Source organism: Neofelis nebulosa, chromosome 1, assembly GCF_028018385.1.
Source record: "Neofelis nebulosa isolate mNeoNeb1 chromosome 1, mNeoNeb1.pri, whole genome shotgun sequence".
In the NCBI taxonomy this organism is placed as follows: Eukaryota; Metazoa; Chordata; class Mammalia; order Carnivora; family Felidae; genus Neofelis; species Neofelis nebulosa.
The window spans coordinates 92,247,522-92,272,916 of record NC_080782.1 but is presented as its reverse complement, the minus strand read 5'-3'; the positions used below and the strand labels follow the sequence as shown (position 1 = coordinate 92,272,916).

The 25,395-nt window shown below is 35.8% G+C and overlaps 1 long non-coding RNA gene across 2 annotated transcripts in view; it reads left to right on the top strand.

Moving 5' to 3' along the window:
- The first annotated feature begins 19,634 nt into the window (after positions 1 to 19,634).
- The window catches only part of LOC131510547 (uncharacterized), a 49,154-nt gene continuing 43,393 nt past the window's right edge, over positions 19,635 to 25,395 (top strand). For both annotated transcript variants that reach the window (XR_009261091.1, XR_009261090.1), the window contains exon 1: positions 19,635 to 20,012. This is a non-coding gene — a long non-coding RNA (uncharacterized LOC131510547). The remainder of the gene's footprint in view (positions 20,013 to 25,395) is intronic.

Genomic DNA, 25,395 nt, shown 5'->3' with positions numbered 1-25,395 from the left:
AGTATGTATGCAACCTGGTGATCCACATGTGCTCCTCAGTATGCTCATGTCTCTTGTAACTGTGAATGGGCATTTGTAACAACCAAGGCCCAAGAAGCTATGGTTGCCAAGGGTGTAATCCCTCAGGAATAAAGGTTTGGGTCACAAACACAAGGTTAGGCATCAAAACCTGCCAAAGCAATAGCTGAGGGTGAGGACGTTTTAGAATAGAAAGTGGAAAAATAGAGAATAAAGTGGAAAATAGCTGAGTGTGACTTAGGTCTTCAAAACCAATTGCAGTCGTGGGTGCTGTAGGTGATGTCCTCAATCACTCTCTTCAAAGTTTCCCCTCAAAAATAAAGGGCTATGCCAACTGTACTGGAGCTTTTCTTTAAACCTACATTGAAAATCAGATGTATGCACTACAATGGATGGACTACAGAAAATACACTCTTCAGATCTTATTCTGCAGGGATCATAGTTGACTAACAGTTATAACGGCCACCTATCTGGACCAGACCTGATTTTGTGCTGCAGTCATACTTCCCCAGGGCTGTTCTCAGGGAATGATCAAGTGTGGTGGACTGTTAATGTCAGCACTTTTTGCAGTAGCTGAGATAACTTTAATGAGTACTCCCAATGGGCCTGACTGAAAAACTTTTAGAACTGCATTTCTGTTTTGTCTTTTTTTTATTAAAAAAAAAAAGTTTATTTATTTATTTTGTGAGATGGAGATAGAAAGTGAGCAGGTGAGGAGCAGAGAGAGAGAGAGAGAGAGAGAGAGAGAGACCCAAGCAGGCTCCACGCTGTAAGCAGAGCCCTATGCGGCACTTGAACTCCTGAACCATGCATGACCTGAGCTGAAATCAAGAGTCAAATGTTCAACTGACTGAGCCACACAGTCACCCCCATTTTTTTTTAAAGTTTATTTATTTTGAGAGACAGAGAGAATGGGCAGGAGAGGAGGAGAGGGGGAAAGGGAGAGAGACAGGGAGAGAGAGAATCTCAAATAGGCTACACACCATCAGCAGGGAGCCAGATATGGGGCTTGAACCTACAAACCATGAGATCACAACCTGAGCAAAAACCGAGACTCAGAAGCTTAACCGAATGAGCCACTCATGTACCCCTACATTGCTGTTTTAGACTCTGCCTATCAAATCTTCTCTCCTTTCCCTTCTCCCTTCACAGGGTCATGCCTGCATTGTAATCTACATGCTCTCCCTGCCTACTTTTTCTTCTTTTTAATCCTTCACAGGAATTTCCCCAATGCATTTATTACTCATCTAATTTCAGTTTGGTATCTGCTTCTCAGAGCACTCAAAATAACACAGGCATGTTCCACATCATCACCTAGAGGTTCCCAGTAGGAACTGAGCCCAGTTGCACACATTAATTATTAATCTGCACATTAGCATACCCTGTTTTGAATGTTTTCCATTCCATGTTTTATATTTTTATTCATCTATCATTCCTTCTTGAGACTAAATTAACATGGTGGTTTTAAAATAATTCACGCAGGTTTTGAAACATCTTGCAAGATGTGGAACCTAATCCCTCACCCCTTGAGTGTGAGCTGAAATTAATCACACAAGTCTAATAAAGAGAATATAGCAGAAGTGATGGTATGTTCAGGTAACAGCCAGCAAGAAACTAAGGCCTCCTGCCAATAACTATGTATGTGAGCCCTGTTGGAAGCAGAACCCCCTGGTTAAGTCATCAGATGACGGGCTGACATCCTGACTGCAACCTCACGAGAGATCCTGAACCAGAATTTCCCAATTAAGCCATTTCTATACTCCCAACTCCCAGAATCTGTATGAGATAATGTGTGTTTTAAGATGGCATGGTTTTAGGTAATTTATCACTAACAGATAAGTAATGCATCCCTTGGTGCAGGTCCCACTTTCATTCCCATGTTACTATCCCTCCACCGAAGAATCTCCGGGGCCAAAGAATATCCAAGGAGATACTGGTATATACATATCTGGGTTTCTTTGTAATTGCATTGCATCTTGCTTTAAGAGCAAAACTCTGAAAGGACAGCAAGTTTCCAGAAAGGGAACATCTCAAGGGTCTTAGCTTCTTGACAATCTCATTCAGAGTTTTATTTTGAAGAGTGCTGTTAAGTTTCTCAGGATGCACATATGAGTGAAGGCATAGGATATCTGTTCTTCTCTCACTGACTTATTTCACTTAACAGAAGACCATGTAGGAAGGGAAGGGGAAAAAAAATAGTTTCAAACAAAGAGAGGGAGGCAGGCAAACCACAAGAGACTCTTAAATACGGACTCTTAAAATACAGACTCTTAAATACACTGAGGGTAGATGGGGGTTTGTGGGGGAGAGGGGAAAATGGGCGATGGGCATTGAGGAGGGCACTTGTTGGGATGAGCACTGGGTGTTGTATGTAAGCCAATTTGACCATAAATTATATTAAAAAAAAAAGTAATGCATCCTTAAATTTACCACATATACTCAAATTCTTTTCTCAGAATCAGCTTCTGGAGGAATATAATCACACATACTGTCACACATGTGTATCTACATGATATATATACCAAGAATATTATCTACAGGTTTCTTACATGCATGAGTCATTTAGAAACAAGAGTTTGTTTTTTACTATTAACATATTTTGAAAGAAATTTCACAAATGTCTCTATATAGCATCACATAAGTCATTCTATACCATTCTATTGTTTTAGCGTCTCAATATGTTATAGCATCCCCCTTTTTTGTGAGAAAATGAAGATATTTTTCATTTTTAGGTGTCTAATTATTTAAAAAAAATGAATAAAATAATACTGGTTGAAAACCACTGATTAAAAATGTAGAAACTTGGGGGCACCTGGGTGACTAAGTTGGTTGAGCATCTGCCTCTTGGTGTTGGCCCAGGTCCTGATCTCACAGTTTTTGAGATCAAGCCCTGTGTGGGGCTCTGTACTGACAGTGTGGAGTCTGCGTGAGATTCTCTCTCTCTCCCTGCCACTCCCCAGTTCATGCTCTTTCTCTTTTTAAATTAATAAATAAACATTTAAAAATAAATTTAAAAAAATCAAAACATAAAAATGTAAAAAAATTAAATCAGTCTGTTTTGTTTTGTGACATAATTCCTACTTATATTCATACTCATCTTACAACTATAACTAGAACAAAGGAAAGACAGTAAAGGTTTAAAATGATGTGTTTATCAAAATCATGTGCACTGTGACAAAATTTCTCACCATCACAAGTGTCCATTCATTAGCTGCTCCACTGAGACAGGGTCAATAAAATTTCAATGTTAATAGAATAAGTCATTCTATTATCTAAATATAAAGAGCATATTTATTATCTAAGGGAAAGCAAATAATGCCATGAACAAGTGTAACTTATAGTCTCATAGTTTTGTCTTCCTTAAATATAATAAAATGTTGTAAGAAGTCACAGGCTAGTTGATGGATTAAAAAAATGAATAAATGGGATGCCTGGGTGGCTCAGATGGATAAGTGTCTAACTCTTGGTTTCAGCTCAGGTCATGATCTCAGTTTGTGAGGTGAAGCCCCACATCCGGCTCTGCACTGACAGCACAGAGCCTGCTTGGGATTCTCTCTTTCCCTCTCTCCCTCTCTATGCCTCTCCCCCACTTGTGCCCTCTCTCTCTCTCTCTCAAAATAAATAAACTTAAAAAAAGAATAATGTAGATATTATTGTGGGTATATGTTAAGTTTCTCATTTTAGGTATGTCTCTTCTGCTTGAAAAGATATATTTAAAATAATCTTAAGCACACAAAAAAGTCTTATTATGAGACTAGCAGAGTGGCTCACGGGACACCAACAGAGGAATTTACTAGACATCGAAGACAACAGAAGACAAGGACTCCAATACCATCAATTTAGTTATTTCTTATTTTCTGTAAATGAAGGTACACTTGCTCTAATTTTTGGTCTATAGTATTCTTAAGCAACAACAAAACAAAAGTAACAGTAACAACCATCAGTTACAGAGTATGTAATAACTTCCAGGTACTCTACAGATATTTTACCCTATGTAATCCTCACAGGAACCCCAAGAGATAAATACTTTTATTATTACTGATTTACATATGTGGAAACAGACATCAATTACATGATAAAGAAAAGAACCAAACTGAGTCAAGTCTGATTCAGGAGGCTGCACTTATTACTGCTTTTCACACTGCTGTCCAGAATTAACTTGATTTTCTGAGTCTCAAGTTCAAATTCATGAGAAACGTATCCCCTTTACCAGCATGGATCATCTCCCTACACCTATTTACTTAGCTGTGGCTTAAAGATTGGACCATTTTGTGCTGTGACGTCCTCTTGAAACAAAGGATAATGAAATAGTGGAGGCTTTTCCTAGAAATAAAAACAATGTGTGGCAAAGTACAAAAGAATAAAAAACAGATGAGAAAATATGAACAAATATGAAGTTTTTGCTAAATTTGGATGAGTAAATAATAGTAACTATTTTTGGTTTTCAATGGATAATTAAATAGTACAGGAAAAGAGCACACAGCGATTAAAGAAGTGTGACTTCTTATCCAAAAAATACAATGATGACAGATTCAATTTTAGAAGCTTAATTTTTTAAATGAATGTTCTAAAAGCATGAAATATTCTTTGCAGTAGCTCAATTTAAAAGTATACTTTATTATTGAATGACACAAACCTGCACAACATTAAACATCCTTGAGAGTTACATTTGATGCTGGGTAGAGTGCCTATAAGAGGTGAATTTATGGTTTGGGTAAAAAGATACAAGAAGGATTATAGTAAGAGGTGAGTAAAGTGTACTATCTTTTGTATATCCACCTATGTAAATGCCTATCCTCAACGAGACTTTCTAAACTGGTCAGAGTTTTATTCCAAAAGAGCCAGGTATCTTCCATCATTTCCCTAGTATCCAAGAGCATGTGTGTATATGTGTGTAAATGTATGTTTATGTACATGTACACACACATACATATACACACACACAGACATATACACATATACAAACATAGATATACATATATATATATATATCTATGTGTGTTTATATATCTATAGATATATCTATATCTAGATATAGAGATATATAGATATAGATATATAAATTGTTAGTCCAGTTTAGGATTATATGTTGGGCACAAATAGCGAAAAATTGGTGATAAGCAAAGTTTAATGTTACATGGGAAAGTGAAAAACTGTTCCAGATTATTTTTCTAAGTATGGGATTTTTACTGATAGCGTTTTGAGGGTTTTTTTTTCCCCATGATCATGGCTATGCTTATTCATTATTTAATTAAAATTAGTAACAGTATATACAGAGTCTACATATTAAGGCAGAAACTTAATTAACCTGGCAGAGGTGATTTGTTTTTTTGAGATAAAAGGAGAAGAATCCTAACAATACAGACGTATTAGACAAAGTCCAAAATTGAAAAAAGACAATCAACCCAATTGTTAAAATTAAGGGAATTGAATTTAAGAAGCATAATGCATAAGATGAAAAAAGACTTTCTTTTCCTCCCCATCTTCTTCAGCTTATTTTTGTAATCATATTTACAAAGTGCATACCACAGAACTAGTATTCAAAATCCAAGCATGTGTGACCCCCCAAACATTTAAGTAAAAACAGAACATGACTCAGACTCTAAATATGACTCAAAAATGATTTTTTATGTATTAAAGTATTCATCATATATAGTGATTTCTTTGAAGTCTGGTTGAATCAGTTTTAAGCTTTGGGTGTGGGGAGAGATTAGAACTTTGCCTCCTTTCCTTCCATACTTCTGAAATGTCACCCATGGTAACGCCGCTTTTTTCCCCTGAGTCTTCTATTGATTTTCATCCTTCCATTGTAAATAGTTCACATTCAAGTTCTGGCTTTCAGATTTCTATCTTGTTTCTTTTTTTCCTAACTGTATCTAATTATATGTTGCTGTGGAAAAAAAAAATACACCAAAATCAAGCACTCTAAAGCACACCCATTTATGATTTCACACTTTCTGTGGGTCGGGAATCAGGCATGACCTCTCTGATTCATGGTCTCAGGAGGCTGCATTCATTTCAAGGTTCAAAAGGATCAGGTCCCCTTCCAAGCTCACTCAGTGTCTGTTGGCAGGATTTTGTTCTTTGCAGGCTGTTGAATGAAATCCTTTTTTCTGGCTGTTGACCAAAGACCACCCTCATTTTTCCCTTCTAGTGGTCCTCTCCATCACAGCAACCATGTGAGAAGAATGGAAAAATACCAGAAAGATGAAAATCAAAGTCTTCTATAAATGAATATTGGGTGAAATCACATCACTTTTGCCATATTATATATATTAAAAACAAGCCACTGGAAATAGCATACACTCAGGGGAGGGGACTCCACAAAGGTGTAAATATGAGAAGGCAAGGATCATTGAGAATCGTTATAGAAGAGTACCTAACGTATCTACTCTGTACCAGTATCAACCAGGCAACATCAGGATTATTGTGGAGATTTTATTTACTTTCACTTTTTATTATGAAGGGATTTTAGACTTACAGGAAAGTTGCTATGAATAAAATCCCTAGGAATAAATTTACCCAAGGAGGTGAAAGACTTGAACACTGCAAACTCTAAGACATCAAAGGAAGAAAGGGAAGATGACACAAATAAATGGAAAAATGTTCAGAGATCTTAGATGGGAAGAATTAATGCTGTTGAAATGTTCATAATATTCAAAGCAACATACAGATTCAATACAATCCCAAACAAAATTCCTGTCTTCTTTCACAGTAATAGAAGAATCCTAAGATTGCATGGAAACACAAAAGACCCTGAAGAGCTGAGGGAAATCTGACAAAGATGAGCAAAGCTACAGGCATTGTATTTCTTAATTAAAAACTATATTACAAAGTTATGGTAATCAAAACTGTATGCCATTGGCATAAAAACAGATAAACAGATAAATACAACAGAGGAGCAAGCCCAGGAGTAAACCTATGCCTAAATAGTCATTTATGACAAAGGAGTCAAAAATATACAATGAGGAAAGAATAATCTCTTCAATAAATGGACCTCAGAAAACTAGATGGTCACATGCAAAGGAATGAAACTGGATCCCTGTCTTATACCATACACAAAAATAAATTCAAAATGGATTAAAAATATGAATGTAAAATGTGAAATCATAAGACTCCAGTAGAAAACATACACAAATCTTCTTGACACTGATCTTGGCAATTTGTTTTTGGATTTGACACAAAACACCACAAAAGCAAAAATAAACAAGTAAAACTGTATCAAATATAAAAAAAAATCATTTTTGGGTGACAATGGAAATGATTAAAAAAGTGAAAAATCAATGCAGTAAATAGGAGAAAATATTTCAAATCATATATTTAATATTGGGTTAAATCCAAAATATATAAAGAACTCAGATAATTCAAAAGAAAAAAATCCAATAAAAATGTGCAGAGGAACTGAATAAACATTTTTCCAGATATACAAATGGCCAACAGGTACCTAAAAAGATGCTCAGTGTCACTAATTATCAGGGAAATGGAAATCAAAACCACAATGAGATGTTATCTGTCACCAGTTAGAATGACTGTTATTAAAAAATATAATAACTAACAAATACTCAGTAAGATTGTGGTAAAAAAGAAACCCTTGTGCACTGTTGGTAAGAATATAAATTGATGCAGCCACTGTGGAAAGCAGTATGGAAGTTCCTCAAAAAATTAAAAATAGAATGGTCACATGATGGAGCAATTCTATTTCTAGGTATTTACCCCAGAGATATGGAATTGCTATCTTAAGAGATAATGGTATTCCCATGTATGTTGCAGCTTGTTGACAATAGTCAAGAAATGGAAACAATGTAAGTGTCCATCAAAGGAAAGATGGATAAGTAACATGTGGTGTATACATACAGTGGAGTATTATTGAGACATAAAATGGAAGGATATCTTGCGATCCTGCAACAGCATGGATGAACTTTGGCGGGGCACCATGCTTAATGAAAGAAGTCAGAGAAAGAGAAATATTGCAGGGAAACACTTACATATGGACTCTTAATGAAACAAAACAGAATTCATAGATACAGAGAACAGATTGATGGTTGTCAGAAACAGGGTTTGGGGAGATGGGGAAGACAGAGTAGATGAAATTATTCAAATGGTACGAGTTACCACTTACAAGATAAGTAAGTCCTGAGAACACAATATACCATGAGAAGCATAGTTAACAATACTATATTGTGTATTTCAAAGTTGCTAAGACAACATATTTTAAAAGATCTTATCACACACATGCAAAAATTTCTAATTATGTGTGATAATAGATATTAAATAAACTTACTGTGATAATAATTTTGCAATATACACAAATATTAAATCATGTTGTAATCCAAAACTAATACAATGTATGTCAGTTATATCTCAACTAAAAAATATTAAAATGAAAAAAAGTTGACACAGTATTTCAGAGTTCATTTATATTTTTAAGCCTCTTTAAACTATTTTCACAACTTACATAACTATAATACAACTATTAAGAACACAATATTAGGGGCGCCTGGGTGGCGCAGTCGGTTAAGCGTCCGACTTCAGCCAGGTCACGATCTCGCGGTCCGTGAGTTCGAGCCCCGTGTCAGGCTCTGGGCTGATGGCTCGGAGCCTGGGGCCTGTTTCCGATTCTGTGTCTCCCTCTCTCTCTGCCCCTCCCCCGTTCATGCTCTGTCTCTCTCTGTCCCAAAAATAAATAAAAAACGTTGAAAAAAAAATTAAAAAAAAAAAGAACACAATATTAATAATATTAAATGAACTAAAGACCCTGCTCAGATATCACTAATTTCTCAACAAATATCCTTTTTCTGTCTCTGGATCCTATAAAAGATTGTGCACTGCATTTAATTTTATTTCTCCCCCTATAAAATGCAAGGTTCTTCTGAGCCACTCAAATACTTTGAATGTATAGAAAAATTAATTTCATGTAACAAATAACCAACAGAAAAGTTTCAAACTACATATAGAATTGATGATGAGAAAGTAAGAGAACAAAGAATATAACATTCCAATGAACAATCCAAGTCCACTGGACAGATCTACTCATCTGCTCATCTTATTTGCTCACAGAAGAGATGAAAACCATAACCTAGCGTTTCAAACTGATGAAAAAATGACAGAGGCTAAGAGGAAGGAAGAGAGCAGCGGAGCAAGAGGACCCTAGGCTCACCCAGCCTCACAAATACAACTAGATAACTATGAAATCACCATTAATCCCTAGAAATTGACCAGAAGACAGGGAGAACAAACTCCACAACTAAAGGTAGAAAGGAGGCCATATGGAAGAGAGGGAGTGCAGAGATGAGGCTTGGGAGAGAAACAGATCATGCCTTCTGTGCTGGGGAGGGAGCTGTGTTTGCACAGAAGGGTAAGAGACAGTAGCACAAAGGGATTGCATGGGGAAAACAAATTTCCATAGCAGTTGGCTACAGAAATGAGAGGGACTGTACTTTGTCAACTTTTGCAACCAGTGGGGCTTGAAGCCTGGAGTTTTAAAGGTCAATGGAGACTTAGATAAGATAGAGCCTGGGAGTCACTGGGGCTGCTTTTGGAGAGAATGAAGTGCAAATAGCCCACAGACCTACCAGTGCAACCAGTGATCTGAACAGTGCCTGGGGCATACAGGGGGGGAGGTTTAGTTGCTTATTTTAGATCATGTCCCAGAGAAGCAGTGTTCACAGAGAGATCATTCTAGAAATACAAGAAATGGTAGGTGCCACATCTCTCTCCTGTCCTTCAGCATAAACACAAGGCCACCTCTCCAAATTAGGCGAGCCCTTGACCTACTCACTTCAGAAAAAGGAGGGACTTATAGCTTTCTGGGGGAAGAATGTTGCTATTTTGTAAACCAATCAGGAATAGTCAGGACTAAGGTTAAGGAACTCAAGGAAAGAATTCAACGTAGACAACAGGAAAATATCACACAATGGAAAGGATGGGATCTCATGGATTGGGTATCCTGGCTTCCTACCCTGGCAGGGCCCCTCCTTTACCTAATTTTACTTGTGACCATCAGCCCCTGTGTATTAAATACCCTGGTACGTTTTACTGAAAACACTGTTGCTCGCCAATTTGTAGCACTTATCTTAACCCTCCCAGGGGACCAACCCTAGAACTAAAAAGTGATGCCTAATAAAAGATTTTTAAAAAGGCATCAAAGGGGGGAATGTTGGGAAAATGAATAAAGTTTTACACCATAAATGGATGATGGGACTAAAACAAGCTCTGGTCTCTGGCTTCAAAACCCCTCTTCTGAGTTCTTGCCCTGTTTGCCAGGCGCACACATGAGCCCTCCTGCCAAATATGGAGGCTGACAACTATAAATTACCCCTCCCACTTGCATTCGGAGCTCAGATATTTGGAGAAAGAGTCTCTTCTGAGCCCACTGGTGTTAAATAAACCTTCAATCCACCAAAAAACAAAACAAAACAAAACAAAAAACACAAAAGGCCACCTGTGGGAAACAGTGCAGTGTCAACACTTACTACCTAACTGGCTTATACCAAACTCCACTCTCTGGAACCCTGGAAAAACCACCATTCCCAGTCATCTTTGCCTCAGTCCCAGTGCTGTGGGTCTCCTGAGAAAACTGACCTCAAAACCTGCCAATCCTGTGTCTCCTGACCCAGGAGTTTCAGAAGGCCTCAGTTTCATTGGAAAGAGTGACAACAGTTCTCATTTTACAAGCAGGCCAGAGCACACCAGTGAAAACATGCCACATTCAGGCCAGGGACCTATCAGTGCCCACAATAGGCAAAGAGAGACCCTGTACATGACTGGCATTAACATGACACAACAGCAGAGTGCACACATCTCTCGGGAGACACACACATTGGAGACACTCCTGGAAACACCAGGCCCTGGGAAACAGGGGACATTACTTGACAGGGCATTATAAAACCTCTTCTTTAGGAGCACCTGGGTGGCTCAGTTGGTTAAGGGTCTGATTTTGGCTCAGGTCATGATCTCACAGTACATGGGTTCGAGCCCAGTCTCGGGTTCTGTGTTGATAGCTCAGAGCCTGGAGCCTGTTTCAGATTCTGTGTCTCCCTCTTTTTCTTCTGCTCCCCCACTCGTGCTGTCTTTGTCTCTCAAAAATTAAAAAAAAAATGTTAAAAAATTTAAAAAACATATAAAACCTCTTCCTTATAAAGTCATTACCCTCAAGAAGAAGAGACATAGCTGATTTTCCTAACATAGACAATCAGGTAAAGAGACTTACACAAAATGAGAATACAGAGGAATTTGTCCCAAATGTCAGAACAGGACAAGTCCACGGCCAGAGACGTGAGCAAAGCAGATATAAGTAACATGCCTGATGGCGAATTTAAAGCAATGATTATTAAGATACTAACTGGACTTGAAAAGAAAGTGGAAAATATCAGTGAGACTATTAACACAGAGATAAGGAATAACATAGCAGATATAAAGTGATCAATAAGTCAAGTGAGAAATATGATTGATGGGATCAACAGCAGGATGGAAGAAGAAGAGGAACAGATTAATGGCCTAGAAGACTGAGGATGGGAGAGTAATCAACATGAACAAAAGACAGAAAAAAAGAATCATCCAAAATGGGAATAGACTTAGGAAACTCAGTGACTCCATCAACCATAGTAACATTCATATTATAGGAGTCCCAGAAGAAGAAGAGAGAGATGATATCTGACGCCAGTCAGAGTGGCCAAAATGAACAAATCAGGAGACTATAGATGCTGATGAGGATGTGGAGAAACGGGAACCCTCTTGCACTGTTGGTGGGAATGCAAATTGGTGCAGCCACTCTGGAAAACAGTGTGGAGGTTCCTCAAAAAATTAAAAATAGACCTACCCTATGACCCAGCAATAGCACTGCTAGGAATTTACCCAAGGGATACAGGAGCGCTGATGCATAGGGGCACTTGTACCCCAATGTTTATAGCAGCATTCTCAACAATAGCCAAATTATGGAAAGAACCTAAATGTCCATAAACTGGTGAATGGATAAAGAAATTGTGGTTTATATACACAATGGAGTACTACGTGGCAATGAGAAAGAATGAAATATGGCCTTTTGTAGCAATGTGGATGGAACTGGAGAGTGTTATGCTAAGTGAAATAAGCCATACAGAGAAAGACGGATACCATATGGTTTCACTCTTATGTGGATCCTGAGAAACTTAACAGAAACCCATGGGGGAGGAGAAGGAAAAAAATAAAAAGAGGTTAGAGTGGAAGAGAGCCAAAGCCTAAGAGACTCTTAAAAATTGAGAACTGAGGGTTGATGGGGGGTGGATGATGGGTATTGAGGAGGGCACCTTTTGGGATGAGCACTGGGTGCTGTATGGAAACCAATTTGACAATAAACTTCATATATTGAAAAAAAAAAAAAAAGAAGAAGAAGAGAGAGAAAAGGGGCCAGCAAATTTATTTGAAGAAATAGTAGCTGAAAAATTCCCTCATCTGGGGAAGAAAAAAGATACTCACATGCAGGAAGCAGAGAACTCCCATCAAAATTAACAAAAGCAGACCCACACTAATATATATGAATTAAAATGGCAAAATATAGTGATAAAGAAAAAATATTAAAAGCAACAAGATAAAAGAAGAAAGTTAAATACAAAGGAAACCCCATAAAGCTATAGCAGATTTTGCAGCAGAAACTTTTCAAGGTAAAAAGAAGTGTAATGATATATTCATTGAAAGGGGTGAATGGGAAAAATCTGCAGCCAACAATATTTTTCCCAGCAAGGCTATCCTTCATAACATAAGGAGAGATAAAACGTTTATTAGACAAACAAAACTAAAGGAGTTTGTGACCACTAACCCTGCCCTGCAAGAAATATTAAAGGGAAGAGTAAGTGAAAAGGAAAGATGAAAACTGACACTATTAAAGTAGGAAGGACAAAAGCAGTAAAAATTAATATTTCTGTAAAAACCAGTCAAGGAACATACAACATAAAAGTATGTAAAAGATGACATCATATTCCTGGAACGTAGGGAAGAGAGGAGTAAAGAATGGGTTCAAATTTAAATGGCCATCAACTTAACATAGACTGCTATATGCAGGTGATGTCACACACAAACTTAACAGTCATCACAAGTCCAAAACTGCTAATAAATATTCAAAGAATAAAGAGAAAAAAATCCAAATATATCACTAAAGAAAAAAACCCAGCAAACTATGAAAGAAAGACAAGAGATGATCAGAAATGATCTCCAGAAACAACCACAAAACAAGAAATAAAATATGTATCTATCAATAATTACTTTGAATCTAAATGGATTAAATACTCAATTTTAGGACGCAGGGTGACAGAATGGAATAAACACACACACACACACACACACACACACACGACTAATCTATATACTGCCTACAAGAGACTCATTTTAGACATCTTTACATCACCTGCAGATTCAAAGTGAGGGAATAGAGAAACATCTACCATGCCAACGGATGTCAAAAGAGTAGAAATTGCTTATATTGGACCAACTAGACTTTAAAACAGACTGTAACATGAGACAACTAATGACACTGTATCATAATAAAGGCAACAATCCAAAAGATAGAACAATTGTAAATATTTATGCACCCAACATGGAAGAACTCAAATACATAGAACAGTTAATAAAAGCATAAAGGAAATCATCAATAATAATACAATAATAGAAGGGGACTTTAACACCTCAAATACATCAATGGATAGATCCTCCAAAGAGAAAATCAACAAAGAAACAATGGTTTTGAATGACATATTGTACCAGATGGATTTAACAGATACATTCAAAACATTCAACCCTAAAACAGCAGAGAAGACATTCTTTTTAACTGCACATGGAAGATTATCTAAATAAATCACATATTGGGCAAGAAAACAAGTTTCAAGAAATTAGAAGAGATCAAAGTCATAACGTGCATCTTTTCTGATCACAACACTCTGAAACTTTAAGTCAATCATGAGAAAAAATCTGTAAAGACCACAAATACATGGAAGTTAAATAACATGCTACTAAATGATGAATGGGTCAACCAGGAAATCGAGTAAAGAAATTAAAAATCATATAGAAACAAATGAAAATGAAAACACAATGGTTCGAAACCTTTGGGAAGCACCAAAAAATGGTTCTAAGAGGGAAGTTTATAGCAAAATAGGTCTACATCAAGAAGCAAGAAAAATCTCCAACAACCTAACCTTACACCTAAAGGAGCTAGAAAAAGAAAAATGCACAAAACCTAAGACCAGCAGAAGAAAATATTAAAGATTATGGCAGAAATAAATGATATACAAATAAAAGAAATAACAGATCAATGAAACCAGGAACTGGCTTAAAAAATAAAATTGATAAACCTCTAGCCAGAATTAAGAGAGAGAGAGAGAGAGAGAGAGAGAGAGAGAGAGAGAGAGAGAGAGAGAGAGAAGGGACCCATATAAATAACCACCACAAAAATACAATTATAAGAGAATACTGTAAAAACTCTATGCCAACAAATTAGAAAACTGAAAAAAAATGAATAAATTCTTACAAACTTTTTAACTACCAGGAATGAAACAGGAAGAAATGGTAAACTTTAACAGACTGAAAACCAGCAAAGAAATTAAATCAGTAATAAAAAATCTCCCAACAAACAAAAGTCTACAGACATGATGGCTTCACAGAAAATTCCACCAAATATGTGATGAAGAGTTAATGCCTATTCTTTTCAAACTATTCAAAAAAATTGAAAAGGAAAGAAAACTTCCCATTTCATTCCACAAGACCCATATCACTCTGATACCAAAACCAGGTAAAGACACCACAAAAAAGAGAACTACAGGACAACATCTCTGATGAACATAGATACAATAGTCCTCAACAAAATATTAGCAAACTAAATCCAAGAACACATTAAAGAAAATAACCCACCGTGATCAAGCGGGATTTATTCTTGGGTTGCAAGGGTTGTTCAATATTCACAAATCAATTAACCTGGCACATCACATCAATACGAGAATGGTTAAGAACCATATGATCATTTTGATAGACACAAAGAAACCATTTGAAAAAGAACAACATCCATTCGTGATAAAAACCCTCAACAAAATAAGTTGAGAGGGAACATATATCAACATAATATAGGCAATAAAGGAAAAACCCACAGATAACAGCATCCTCAGTGGGGAAAAATTGAGAGCTTTTCCCCTAAGGTCAGGAACAAGACAAGGATATCCACTCTCACTATTCTCATTCAGCATAGTACTAGAAGGCCCAGTCACAGCAACCAGACAAGAAATGAAAGAAAGAAACACAACTGGCAATGAAGAAATAAACTTTCACTGTATGCAGATGACATGATACAATATAAAGAAAATCTAAAAGACTCCACCAAAAAATGGCGATAACTGATAAATTCAGTAAAGTGGCAGGATGCAAAATCAATCTACAAAAATCTGTTACATTTATATACAACAATAATGAAACAGCAGAAAGAATTAAGAAAACAATCCCACTGAAATTGTACCAAAAATAATAAGACATCTAGGAATAAACCTAACCAAAGAGGTGAAAGACTTGTACTTAGAACTATAAAATACTGATGCAAGAAGTTGAAGATGACACAAAGAAATGAAAAGACATTCCATGCTCATGAATTGGAGTAACAAATATTGTTATAATGTTTACCCTAGTACTCAAAGCAATCTCCACATTCAATGCAATCCCTATCAAAATATCAACAGCATTTTTCACAGAGCTAGAACAAACCATTTTTATGCAACCACTAAAGACCCTGAATAGCCAAAGGAATCTTGAAAAAAGAAAAGCAAAGCTGGAGACATTACAATTCTGGACTTCAAGTTCTATTACAAAACTGTAGTGATCAAAACAATATAATACTAGCAAAAAATAGACACATAAATTCATGGAACAAAATAAAAAACCCATAAATGAACCTGCAACTAAATAGTCAATTAATCTTTGACAAAGCAGGAAAGAATATCCAATGGGAAAGAATATTGTCTATTCAACAAATGATGTTGGGAAAACTGGAAAACAACATGTAAAAGAATAAGAGTGGGCCACTTTCTTATACCATACACAAAAATAAAGTCAAAAATGGATTGAAGACCTAAAGATGAGAGGCATGAAACCAAAAAAAAATCCTAGAATTTATTTTGTCTATTGCACAGGCACTAATTTCTCTGACATCAGCTGCAACATTTTTTTCCTAGATACTTCTATCAAGGCAAAGGAAATAAAACCAAAAATAAACTATTGGGACTTAATCAAAATTAAAACTTTCTGCACAGAAAAGGAAAAAAAAATCAATGAAACTAAAAGGTAACCTCTGGAATAGAAAAAGATATTTGCAAATGACATATATGATAAAGAGTATGCAAAATATATAAAGAACTTATAAAACTCAACACCCAAGGAACAAATAAATGAAAAAATGGGCAGAAGACATGAACAGGTATTTCTCCCAAGACAACATAGAGAGAGGCCATCATATGAAAAGAGGCTCAACATCACTCATCTCCAGGGAAATGCACATTAAAACTGAAGGAGTCATCACCTCACACCTGTCATGATGGCTAAAATCAACAACATAATAAACAATAGGTGCTGGTGAGGTTGTGGAGAAAAAGGAACACTTTTGCATTACTGATGGGGATACAAACTGGTACATCCACTCTGGAAAACAGTATGGTATGGAGGTTCTTCCAAAAGTTAAAAATGTAACTACCCTACAATCCTGCAATGATACTACCACATATTTACCCATAGAACATAAAAATAATAATTCACAGTGATACACACACAACTATGTTTATAGCAGTGTTATTTACAATAGCCAAGATACAGGAGCTGCCCAAGTGTCCACTGATTGATTAATGGATAAAGAGGTGGCATATATATATACAATGAAGTATTACTCAGCCATAAAAAAGAATGCAATCTTGCCACTGCAATGACATGGATGGAAGTAGAGAGTATAATGCCAAGCACAATAAGTCAGATACAAATATGATATGATTTCATCCATATGTGGCATTTAAGAAACAAAACCAATGAACAAAGGGGGAAAAAGAGAGAAACCAAGAAATAGGTTCTTAACTATAGAGAACAAACTGATGGTTACCAAAGGAGAGAGGGGTTGGGGGAATGGGTTAAATGGTAATGGGGATTAAGGAGTGCACTTGTGATAAGCACAGTGTGATTAAAATAAAAACTTAAAAAATGATAGAAGCTATGAAAGAACATCACAATTCAGAAAAGAGATTAGAGGAAAAGATTTGATAAAAGGAGCAGTCAAAATAAATTAAAAATTCATTTTATAAATTAAAGCTAAATTACAAAAAACAGTAAATAAAAGAACGTTATTGAAAGAAGAAAGATTGAAGTTATGAAAGTTTAAAAATGAAAACAATATAATTTAAATATAGAAGATAAAGATTATATAAACACTACATATATTTATAGAAAAAATACATATACGGGGTGGGGGGAGGGGGGAGAGAAAGCGAGAGAGATACAGACAGAAATCCTGAAGAACAAAACACTCAAACAATGAAACATAACAAAAGTAGAACTCCAGAAAAACTTCCTGACCTAAAAGATAACTGCAGGCTACATACTCAGCACTGCTAAATCAACCAAGAATTCTAAGACACGTCAAACTTGTCAAACTATGAGATTTTGAAAAAAAATGAAAAAAAAAATCCTTAAGGCATTCATGTATAAAGATTAAGTCATTTATAACTGAAAGAACTTCAAATTGTCATATTTTTCAGCAGCAACACTTCATAGTACAAGATATTGAAATAACATTTATGATAATTCAAGAAATTGTCAGCCATACTTTTCATCTAGTCGAAAGAAACTTTTTAATGAGGAAGCTTCAAATAAACTGAATATACAGACATTCCCATAATTCCTTAGTGAAACATCTATAAACATAAGCCAAAAAAAGAAAAAAAAAAATCAGGATACACTGACATTAAAAAGGGATGGTATTAAATATACATTTAGCTGTTTACCTAAGACTAAATTATGGCTAGCAATACTGTATACTTTGCCAATGTGCATATGCTAAATTTGTTAGAATTGGAGGAAGAAGGGAGGATATATGTAGGTATTAACTGGGATAAAAAGGCTATTACTTCAACTTAGATTCTGGGGAGACAAAAGAAAAGAAAGCAATATGATATAAATGACCACATATAACAATATAAGTTGGCTTAACTCACCTAACACAACACAATTTTAAGAACAACTTCTGATTGGTGATTGGTTAACAAAGCTAATTCAACATTCTGCCATTTATATGAATCTCAAAGATATTTGGAAGAATTAAAAATTTAAAGATAAAAAAAAAGACATTCAAGGGAAATGCCAAGAGAAAGATGAAATTGGTATCTGTTAAGACAGAAATCAGACAAAAACTATTAAAAGAAACAAGGGGGTGCGCCTGGGTGGCTCACTCACTTAAACATCCAACTTTTGATTTCAGCTCAGGTCATGATCTCACAGTTCTGAGATCAAGCCCCAGATTAGGCTTTGAGCTGACAGCACAGAGCTGAGAATTCCTTCTCTCTCTCCCACTCTCTCTCTGTCCCTCCCCTGCTTATGTGCATTCCTATTCTATCTCAAAATATAAAAATAAACATTAAAAAAACCAAAGAAGGATACATTAAAACATTAAAGACTACATTTACAATACAGGTATATTTATATGCAATAACAACCAGCAACTTTTGTTCAAAGCAGAAAACAAACCATGCCAGCAGAAACAGTAATACATCGATTGACATGATACATTCTCTCAAGTTTCAGCAAGTCAATAATCTTAGAGAAAAACTACAACATAATGAATAAAGGAGACTTATATAACTAATCATGAATACAAACAATATAACCTATTATTAAATTCTTTTATTTAATTAAAAAAAATTAATTCCAGTATAGTTAATAGTGTTATATTCATTTCAAGTGTACAATATAGTGATTCTACAATTCTATACATTACTTGGTCCTCATCATGATGAGTGTACTCTTAATCCCCTTCCCTATTTCACTCATCCCCCACCAACCTCCCTTCTAGTAACTATTAGTTTGTCTCTATAGTTAAGACTCTTTTTCTTGGTTTGTCTTATTTTCTTTGCTCATTTGTTTTGTTTCTTCTTTTCCACATGTGAGTAAACTCTTTTGGTAGTTGTCGTTCTCTGACTGATTGATTTCACTTAGCGTTATACTCTCTAGCTCCATCACATTGTAATATAACCTATTTTTTAAATGTTTATTTATTTTGAGAGGGAGAGAGAAAGAAATAGAGAACGAGCAGGGGAAGGGGCGGAGAGGGAGAGGGAGAGGGAGAGAGAGAGGAGATCACAGCCTGAGCCAAAATTAACAGTTGGACCCTTAACCAACTAAGCACCCAGGAACCCTTAATATAGCCTCTTTTTAAGTGCACATGGCACACTCATGAAAATGGACCATATTTTAGGCTATACCAGCTTTGTATTGTATCATTTTAGTTAAGATGGAACTACAGTTGTCCTCTCTGAATGGTTCTGAGTTAGAGTTGGCTACAAGAACACTATTGTGAGATGTGGAATGTGGAATGTGGAATGTGGAATGTGGAATTGAAACAACAGACATGTTTTCACTCAGAAGGATGCTGTAGCTCATGTACCTTGTGTGGGATATACTGTAGCGCTTTGTTGCAGTGAAGTAGCAGCTGTGTCATTAACTGTTCCAATTCATACTGGTTATTCTGCCTCCTTCAGTTTTTCTAATTCCTGGACGAATTTGGGTACCAATGCTTGGCACAGTGCATCACCATTTCTGCATTTCACCTGCATCATCAAATTTGGAGGACTGGAAGCAGTGAGAGACAGATCCCAAGTTCTGGAGAGAGACTGGTGTTAGTTCCAGGTCATCCTTGTGAATTTTAGTTTGTAGCTATACTCCTGTACTTCAGTTCCATCTTCCATGCCAAACTTCAGGTCCTCTGCTGGACTCAGGGACCCAGACTGCTTAATCAGGTACCATTATTATTTAAATTCTAATATCTATCCCTTACACCACTCCCAGTAGAATCAGATTTCTTTTTCTAAAAATAACCTTACAATATTTCCCTTTCCAGAGACTCTTCCAGAATCTTGTTACTGTATTCTATCTCTCCTCTTGCTGAAACTGGGAGAGTTTTTACAATTGCATCAACTATTAAAGTAGACTGGAAGTGACTATTGGAACTTATGAAGTTAGGTCATAGAAAGTGATAGAGCTTATGCTGACTCTTTCTTAGGATGGGTGATGTTGAAATGCGGGTATGATAATGTGAGAAAGCCCAGACCACAAAGCAAGATGCATGAAACAATAGCTGAGACCCTCAAACTTCAGTCCAAGCGGAGTTCCCAACCACATCCTACATACACTAACTGGCAACCATGTTAGTGAATCATCTTGGAAGTAGATCTTTTGCTTTTCAGTTAAGCAACCCCAGCTAATGTAAACAGAGCAGAAATGACCTTTTCCCATGAAGTCCTGACCAAATTGCAAATTTCATGAGAATAATAAATGATTATAGTTGTTTTAACCCACTAAAGTTTTAGAATAGTTTGTTACACAACACTAGAGAATTAAAACAGTCATTTGATATTGCTTTAATGAATCAGCCTACCATTTTCTTCCATCTGTTTTATGCCATGGCTGAATAACTGTAGGAGTTCAGTAAGCATTAGATATCCTTCCCCTCTCTAAAAGATATATTAATAGAACAAAGCCAAAATGTTCAATAGCAAAAGACGCTGTGGTTTGAGGAAAGGGCATATTAATCATTTGCACCTTCCTTCCTCCCCCACTCCAATATTACTGTGTCCCCTTTGTACACCCAAGAGGCTGAGAGGGATCTGACCATCTTAGCCTGGCCTCTCTGGAGTCAGTTAGCAGGCAGGAAATGAGAGCCAACACCTGATCCTTCTAATAAATACAGTGGCAGTCTCTTAAATAGACAAAGTGGAGTTGTAAATATTTTCATCTCACCCAATTATTAATCCAAGGGGTTAATTAATTCCTGTCTCTCAGTAACAGCTTTACAGGAATTAGAAACCCTGTGTGAGAACTAAAGATATAACAATTGATACCAAGATTTCTATTCAGAAGACATAGGGAAAAAATAAGGGAATATTTCTTCATTTATGTGATGATTGTTTTGTAGAGATTACATAGGCTATAATGCTAAATATACCAATGGTTCAGTGGCCAAAATCATTTTTTTTAATAATGTTACTACCACCTGTTTTTAGCTTGCAGCACGTACGAGCTACGAAAATAAAGAAAAATAGAGAACCTAGACACACAAGATTTATTTCCAGTAAAACATGGGACACTGTCATAATTAATTGTTCAATTATATCACCTCAGTTTTGAAGGTGGCAAGAAGAAGGGTTGGAAACTCTGCTTTTCCCTCTTTGCAGAGTTTCTTTTCCACTGTCCATGTGAATTTTCCTAAAACAAGTCCCTACCATTATACTAGCATTTTTAGTCTAAAACAGTATAAAAGTAACAATACTGTTTTCTAAATTAAGACATTATCTGTAATGGTTTAATTCCCTTATGCTAAGTCACTAGAAAAAATTAGCTTTTCCAAAAGAAGTTTGGGACTCACAGAAATCTTGCTGGGAGAATCAGAAGGTTAGTCAATGCTTTATTCATATCCGCTCACAAGACTTTAATTTATTTAAAATACTTTTTCTCCTTATTTTTTCCACTTAGTAAGGAATTAGAATTTCTGAGAAGTCTTTCTGCTCAGATCCTAAAAATTCGTTCCCTAATAGTACAGTACTGAGTTGACTCACTGTTAATTCATAGCAGGTCTTGGGCATGTTGCCTGGAGTCAAAGGTTGTGGTTAGAAATCATACCAGTGGTGTTTTCTAAATGGCTTCACTGTATATTATATAACACAGTCAGAATTTCTGTAAAGGCTGAGGCCAAGAGACAAAATTCACAGTGACTTCTGACTCTACCTACTCATTTGTCTGTGTTTGTACATGATAGAATATTATTTAAAAAAAAAAAACAACTTCATAGGCTATTCTTCTGTAAGATTATATTCACAATTTCCACCTCCCCCCCTTACAGAAGGAATGGAACTAAATTACTGGAGGATTTTGTTTTTAAATCTGACTTGTATTAGTTGGTAGAGGAAAACTGGAATGTAAATATAAATAGGACAAGGACTGGCTCTTGAGAAATTAATAGTGAAATAAGCCATACTGAGAAAGACAGATACCACATGTTTCACTCTTATGTGGATTCTGAGAAACTTAACAGAAACCCATGGGGGAGGGGAAGGAGAAAAAAAAAAAGAGGTTAGAGTGGGAGAGAGCCAAAGCGTAAGAGACTCTTAAAAACTGAGAACAAACTGAGGGTTGATGGGGGGGTGGGAGGGAGGGGAGGGTGGATGATGGGTATTGAGGAGGGCACCTTTTGGGATGAGCACTGGGTGTTGTATGGAAACCAATTTGACAATCAATTTCATATATTGAAGAAGAAAGAAATTAATAGTCAAACAAGGGACAAAGGTACACAACATGATACACTATCAAAGGTGTTCAAAGTGAGATTAGAACATGCTTCTATGGAAGCAAGGAACAATCATGGATTAAGTAGAATGAAATTTAGAGCTCTCAGAAGAAAGGAGAGGAGATATTCCTTTCTAAGAGAAAAAAAAAACAGTAAAATATAAAAACATACCAAGTATATTTTCTAAGGGTAGGTAGCTAAAGTGAGGTTATAGCATATGGATACATAACAGCAAAACAAACTGAACTTATATCCACTTGAAATTTGAGTTCAATGATCCACTTGTTTTGTGTTTTATGCATTAAATTTTCAACAACCTGTTAAAAAATAGGTAGGTATTTAGGTTTATTTATTCTAATGGTTTCACAGACTTCTTTATTTTTTCTATTGTTCGGTTCTGTGCTTCCCTGCACTTCAACCTTAGTTCTGTTAAATTTTATTTTCTCTACCTATGCAGCTGCACCAGGTATCTTTAATTGACATATTTTATAGGTGCAAGAATAAATCAGCTGTTATGTTCCCTTTCCAGACTCCTAGAGGTACTGTTTACCACAATGAATACACCATCATCTTATCAACAACTCCCATGTCCGCACTGTCTGGAAAAAAAGTATACTGGGAAGTTAACCCAACCTCAATGGCAGTAAATCAGGACATAGGATTGAGAAAACATCCCTTAAAGGGACCAAACATTAATATTCTGACACAGAATTAGAAATTAAACTGAAATAGAAAAAGTGATTTGGGTAATAAATTTCACTAAAGAGCAATTTCACTAATAGTTGGCAGAAGGTAAGTTGACCAAAGTTCATCAATAAGTAACAGCATGTTATAGTGACTAAGCTTTCCCAACAGTTCCATTAATCTTTATTCAGAATCATTATTCACTATTTGTGTATATACTACAAAATCCTAATGGTGGAAATACATTTTAGGATTGGGATCTAAGTTAAAATAGTGCACAACTTATTTGACATATTCACATGATTGGCTTTGTCAGAAATGTATTTGGAAACTTACCAGACCAATTGCCTCATTGTCATTTGCAATAATCCAGATGACAAAATCTGTCAGTGAAATATTTTTCCCAGCATGTGGCAGCATCATCAGCTGCTCCACTGTGGACTATTTTTACTGTAGGAAGTGGAAATGTTTACCTTTCTTTTTATACGCAAAAAGGTAAACTGTATGATCATAATCTATACTTCCAATAACTGATAATTTTGAGACTGTGAAAAAAAAAAACAATGGAATACAAGATTATAATATGAGAAAAAAGAGGGGTGAAAGTCAGAGCTGGATCCAGTTATACAAATGAGCAAGGGACGTGTGGATATTAGTATCACACAGACAAGGTATAGAGAAAGACTATTGGGCCCCAGGTTTTCAAAGAATTAGTCTAATAAATTACAATTACTGATTACAATATTCCCACATTCAGGGATTAGTAATCCAATATTTACAATTTAATTTTTATACTTTAAAATAGTTTTAAACATCCTTCATTATCTTCATGAATGTCTTGGCATCTCACTTTTCTATATAGGAATTTCTTTGATTGTCCATCTTTCCAGGATCCAGAGTAGGTCACTGACTTCCTCAAGATTGTATGGGAAAAATTACATAGACAGATGGCAATAAGCAGATGAAAAGATGGCCCACACTGTAGGTCATGGTATTATAAGTTAAAACAGCAATGAGTAGCACTACATACCTATTAAAATGGCTAAAATTTAAAAAACCAAAAATACCAAATGCTGGTCTGGTCATTTTTTTTCCAGGTAATTTTTCCATGTAATCTATCATATCTAAAGTATGTTTTTTATACTTAAAAAGAGTCTCAATTCCCACTAACTTGAAGATGTGACATGTTTAAGGATTCAATTCCTCCTACTACACTTCTGTGTACTTTTATATCTGTAAAAATTAAGTTCATTCTAGATTTCACTGGATCCCCTCCTATTCTATGGATGTTTAGAATAGGTAAGATACAATCCAGGTAAATTGAGTTAACCTCAAGTGTTCCTTTGAAACATTCTGAATATATAAATTGTTTTATGTAGTTAATAAGTCAGCAGGTAAGCAGGGTAATGCTAAATGAGACTGACTGATGAATAATCGTTAGTGTGATATATAATGGGGGGAAATGTTCCTATTAAACATGCAAGTATGCCAAAACATGGCTAACAGTAGCTTTGATTTTCCAATACTATATTGTGAGACTGTAAAGCCAAAGGTCTTCGAACTCTGATTTCATTTTATTCCGAAACTGCCTTTAATCTTCCTACATTAACGATTGAGAGGTACCATACATGCAGCTTAATGAACATGTTGTGAGTTCCTTATGTCATCATGTGCAATAGGAAGGGACAATCAACAATACCTGCCCCTAGGATATATACCAGGCCTTTATAGTAATGACTTTACATTGTATTCTAAGGCTGCCCGGAAGTGAACATTTTTGAGGGGTCCTTTTGGACATAGTTTGATTTGCTTATTCTCTCACTGCTGATTCCATTTAGATACAATCATGAGCTAAAGCATAGCTATTTTACTGCTCAGCAGTCTAGCTTTACAAAATCAAGCTGTCTTCTTTCTACATCCTTGAACAAACAGAATGATCATGGCTTGTGAACTGAGTTTCAGTAATCCATGTGAGGTGATGACATCTCAAACAAAAGCTCATGATTTTTGAAATGTAAGATACATCCTTAAGTGAAAAGCCACAAATAAATTATTTACAAGATACATTTAGCATATTGGAATGAGAAGTGAAAACCCAATTCCAAAATTTCAAATTTTAGCTTTATTTCATAATGCATCAAATTTCAAACTTTATT